The sequence below is a fragment of the Mya arenaria genome, chromosome 5, assembly GCF_026914265.1.
Source record: "Mya arenaria isolate MELC-2E11 chromosome 5, ASM2691426v1".
In the NCBI taxonomy this organism is placed as follows: domain Eukaryota; kingdom Metazoa; phylum Mollusca; class Bivalvia; order Myida; family Myidae; genus Mya; species Mya arenaria.
In genome coordinates this window covers 28368698-28374697 of record NC_069126.1, presented here as the reverse complement: position 1 = coordinate 28374697, position 6000 = coordinate 28368698, and positions in this window count along the sequence as shown.

Here is a 6000-nt window from a genome sequence, read left to right as displayed (position 1 = left end):
AACGAAACAAACTCTCATACGACCAGAGTTAGGCAACGAAGCAGTTTGAGTTTGATGACTCTTCTTTAAGGAGATATTTAAAAAAAAAAATACAATATTTTTTGTATGCACAAAACATTTGAAATTACTTTACAGTGCCCGTAAGTCTACACTTATTACTATGTATGTGGCTACTGGACTTTGCTTTAGGATACCACTGATATTGTTTGGACTGTAATTTACTGTTAGCTATTATATCAAAGTAATGGAAACATAAATAGTTCAAGTGTGACCTTGTAAACCAAGGGACTTATATTAAATAATTTATTTTGCATCTTCGGAACATTTTTTAAAAATGCATAATACAATAGGACTATTTCTAGATTAACTGCTTATAGCTTAAAGAAAGACAGTGTAGTCTGTACGTGGTAGAATCCACTGAAGCTTTCCATTTTGATAGACAAGCGCGAAATAACGCAGCTTAGTATGCATACTCTCACCTTATGTTTGAAGAAAAAGATGTAACAAAAGCAAGAGCTAATGATGTAAGTGTGACTTCAACGACAAATTACAAAATATTTCGTTTTTGTCACTTAGAGTATTACTTTCAATTTACATCTTTCGGAAAATCTTTTGTTTCTTTCATACCTTCTTTTAGTATGAAAAAATAATAACAACATATCAGTTTAAGGAGAAGTTTCCTAAAATAACTTCTTTCCTAAGGTATTCCTATCATTCCCTGGATACCTTGGAGATACCAGATATACCAAAAGCTTTCATTCACTTGTCATTTTGTATTATGCTATGCTTAAACAATAAAAAATGTTTTTATTTTAATATACGATGGCAAACAAATACAGCTTATAAACACCTAATGTAAATATTTTATTCAAGCCAAATTGACAACTGGAATAGATAGAATCGGACAAAGGGGGTTAGAAAAAAACAATATATAAAATAGAGAGAAGAAGAAGAGGTCAGTAATAAGATTAAAAAAGGGGAAAGGAGTGATGAAGAATGGCAGCAAAATATATATATGAAAGCTACAGTTAAGGAGCTAAAAAGAGGTGCGGATTAGGGTATAGGTCAGTGATGAGGTGAAGAATAAGACTGAGGCAGTTTGATGATCAGGAAAAGGTTCAGAACAAATATCTGGGAAAAAGAGAGCAGTAAAAAGAGGAATTTATGGAGAAGTCAGTAGTGAAATAAAAGGAAAAGAATGGAGATTGGACAAAAGAGGATGGAAAGAGGTGAAGAGAGGTGTGGTAGGTCAAAGGGAAATAATAAGGTTATTGTTCTGAAATAACTGTTCATACAAACATATTTGCACCTCAACTTCCAGTCCTTAAATGACCTGCCTTTCGGCAATTGCATCTATCAATCGATGAACGCAACATCTTCGGATATGTTCGGATCGCAATTCATCGCATAACAATATACATGAAAACAATTGATCTTGTTATTGTTTGGATTGTGTCAACAGATCCCGTAAAATTTAAATCAATATTTTGGAAAGTGTTAATGTATAATATGTTATATGTTTTGGTGTCATAAGTGTTTCAATTTTGATTTTAAAAGTGATTTCAAGTGGTTTTCCGTTCCCGCGTTATTGTGACGTCATTTGAAACAAATGTCCGGTCGTTCTATTTACAGAATGTGTAAAAAAAGATTCCTTAAGAGTTTTCTTTAATGAAATGAAGTATTTCTAACAATTCTTGAATTAAATAATTAACTATTGGTGTTAATATAAGTAATGAATTGCGGGGTTGATGTCATTATCGGGAATATGAACGCAATTGGGCTGGTCAAAGTACGCGTGGAGTCCTTCGGAGTCTTTTACCAGCCCAATTGCGTTCATTACCCGATATTGACATCGACCCCGCAATTCATTCCTTAAATAATTTCCATATTTTAAAGTATAAAAGTCGACGTCTAAAATATATATTTATATTCGCACCTGAATTGCGACAAAATTTGCGTTCATTTCGCAAGATTCGGTGACTTGTTGTAGCCTTTGTAGGCGGACTTTCGCAAGAGTGACATGGGTCATATACGGAAAATAAAAATCTGTTTGGAACGCATAGAATTTTACATAATATTTACTTTTTTGTTTTTCAAATAGTTTTATTTTTCATTTCATTTAGGTGTAGGAAGTAGCAGGACAAAGAGGGCTCTCTAGTTAATGAAATAATGTCGTAATGGCTGTGAAGAGTGTATGATAACGTTTTGTATATCCTGATTGGTATAACTGTCAATTCGAAGCAGAAAGATTATGATATATTTTTCATTTTTAAAAGTTTAAAATAGCGTTTGTCAAGAGACGTTTAACAAGATCGTGTTACGTTGATAATAAGTAACGTCACATCAGAGAATAGTGGTGGATACACTGCAGATTTAGAAAGCTTATGTAGCGTTCACCACCAATAGTTTAGTTACGTTGAAATATTAAAAACAACGTCAAAAACGAAACCGAGTGTAAATTGCATGACTTGTATGAACTGTTGAAACACGATGCTAAAATGTCGTTTCAAAAGAGGAGATTTAATCATTTCATATCGTATTAATATATCTTTTGCTGGCATAATTTGCTAACAAACATGTTTTACATAATCTAATATGTATCATGTTGTTATTGCTATCATATGTTCAGTAACGATAAGGACTTATAAGGACAGATGGCAGGAGCAGAGTAGAACGGTGTCATTAACATCTATTTTGATCGTGTTAAACTGATTATATAAAAAAGTTTTGACAACACTTTAATAAAATCTACCGTTGAAACATTTTTTTAGCTATGGTCCACTATTGTAAGCGGTCAATATTATATTTTGTCCAAAAAGAAGGCAGTTTGTCTCTAAGTTTTTCAATACATTCCTTTCAGTAGATCAGCAGTCAGCCGTTATTGACTATTATCATGTGAGACGTAAGATATAAACAGTGGCTGGTCCAGTTGGTGAGTTTACACAATTTAATGTAGATCACTAAATGTCTCCGACAGTTGATTATCATTAAAGTGTATTGTGTTCAATATGTATGTTTTTTCATATTTTTGAATGGTATTAACATTTAATATATTATATTTACATTTGTATTGTATTGTTAGCAATTAATACACAACGAATGTACGTATAACGAATATCTGAACTTTATTTATTTAATAACCATCAATATTATTTTGCTCAGCTTTAACGGTTTAACGTATAATGCTTTTTCATTGACATCAGCTTCCAAAACTCGATAGTCCCGTAAGCCATGCATAGCTTATGCATATTCATGAAGAAGAGATTTTAACAGTTTTTTTATTGAAAATGAAAACATATTTTAAAGATGCACTCTCACTTCCAAATAAGATTTACCACAATTTAAGAAGCATACATATTAGTTTGGTCAGCCTTAACGGTTTAACGTATTATGCTTTTATGGGCATCAGCTTCCAAAACTTAAAAATCCCGTAAGCCATGCATAGCTTATGAATATTCATAAAGAGGAGATTTTTTACAAATGATTTTATTGGAAATGAAAACATATTTTAAAGATGCACTCTCACTCCCAAATAAGATTCACTGCAATCAATATAATTGTTTAAATATACCTAAAAAAGATACATAAAAGTCGAATAATGGTTCTTATAAAGGATTTCTAGTTCAATTTGAAAGAAAGGTGCAGATAACACGGTATTATAACCTTATGAGACGAAAATCACAATAAATCTTTGTTGCACTCACAAAACATTTAATATTTGTGCGTTTTCAGCTAATAAATACACGGATACAATCTTGTTATCAGTAACTAATATTTTCCATAAATGCAACATTTCGTAAGTAGGGAAAGGCTCATCATTTAAAGTTACATCTGTATTTATGATTTTGAATAAGAGTATCAGTTTAAGTCTGGCTTTGTTGACAAAGTTCTAAATATGAAATCCACTTACACTCTCTAGTGCAATACCACAAGTTGAATCTAAAAAACAGTAAAACATGTATAACTTTGTGAATTTTACATGCTTATATGCGGAAAGAGGAGTTAAGATTGCAATTGAGAAATTACTTCAATAAGTTTGTGATGTAAGGGCCTGGTTTCTGTTTGATATGACATGCAGAGAATATTCCTATTGTTAGAGTTAATAAATTGCTTGTTGTCTGACAAACTCACTAAATAGCTTAAAGCAAATAATATAACTACCTTCCATTAATTAAAACAAATGGGCGAGGAAACACCAAACAAAGTCATCATTTGTGACGTACTTTACTTCAGGCTCAATCTCGCCACATAGAAAGTGGTGATTAGCATCGAAATCACTAGACCATATGTCAATCAACTTGTTCGGCGACACAAACTGGAGCAAAACGTTCATTACGTTCCCTTCACACTCTGGAACGTCGATCTGTAAAGTCAATACAAAACTTTGTCTCGTCTGTAAAAAGCAATGTTGTCCATTCGTTTAACGTCCATCCAACGTGTTGACGTGCCCAGTCCAATCGCTCCTGGATGTGGTATCGGGTCAATGGGATGCGAATTGCCGGTCGTCGTGCCATCAAGCCAGCACTATGCAAACGATTTCTAATGGTTTGCGTTGAAACTCTTACGTTTGTGGCGTTCTTGAAGTCATTACGTAACGAAGTGGCGTTACGAAAGCGGTTACGTCTGGCTAAAACCGCAATGTAACGATCCTGGACGTCAGATGTAGCCTTTGCACGACCACCACCATGTCGATGTTGAGCATTTCCATTCGTTTGATAACGATTCCACATCCTGCAAACTACACTTTGTGACACATTCAGGTGTTCTGCCACAGTCCTCTGAGACAACCCTGCCTCCAGCATTCCAATGCCAACATGCAATTCATCAGATGTTAAACGTCTTCTGTTTGGCATTCTGAACACAATGTGGTAGATGGTCCGAGTAAAAATCGAATACACAAAGCGAAAAACAAGAAATGACCACATGTTTAAGTTGTTACATGTATGCCAAAACACCTTATTTCGTGGGTATGCAGTTTTCCGTGCCGCCCGTGCACGCGCTGGTAGAAATACAATCAAACTCATCGAACATTCTAGAGGCCTACGAAGGGATAAAACTAATGATTTGAAATTAAATAAGCATGCTTATTTGGTTAAGATTTTACAAATAACTAATCAAGTGATCCTTATCAAATTTTGAGTAGTATATATTAAAATGCCAATAAAACTCCGAAAATAAGCAAAGATTTTTTTTTTATTTCAGTGTAAAATCGTATTTAATTTATTATTATAAGACAACTATATGACACATGAGAAATAAAATACGACCCTACACTGCAATCAACAACTGTCTTCTATATATAAGTCAAGATGACAGTACGACAGTAGAACAGCACCATCAATATTTTTATTGAACATGGTGTCAATGATAGCATACAGGATAACAACATCTTTTGACAACCCATCAAAACAATATACCGTTGAAAATAACTTGTTTCTTTTAGCAACTGTTAAGTATGTTAGTGGTCAACATTATAGTTTTTCCAATAAAAAGGCAGTATTTCTCCAGACAGTTATTTCAATAAATCGTCAGTCAGCCTTTATTGACCCGGCTTTAAAAATATTAGCTGTAGCAGCTTTAAATACGAATACACCCAGGAGCAGTCGCTTTGCTCCGGGCCAAACAAAGTCATCATTTGTGACGTACTTTACTTCAGGCTCAATCTCGCCACATAGAAAGTGGTGATTAGCATCGAAATCACTAGACCATATGTCAATCAACTAAATATTCCAGTCCAAGCGCACGGACTGCAGTAGTTATCCTTGTATCTAAAGCATACGTACTGTCGTATATTTGCTTGCACAAAAACACAGGCACAGCAGAAATGTATCCTGTATAAAACGCACGCTTTGCAGGAATCTTCCTTGCATATCAACGCCCTCACGTCATTAGCTGTTGTTTTGCTGTAATTTCCTGACAATGTTGTTAAAGCATCAAGGCGATTATTAAGACATACATTTTTTTATAAAATAAATGATAAAAACAATTAGAAACTAAAGG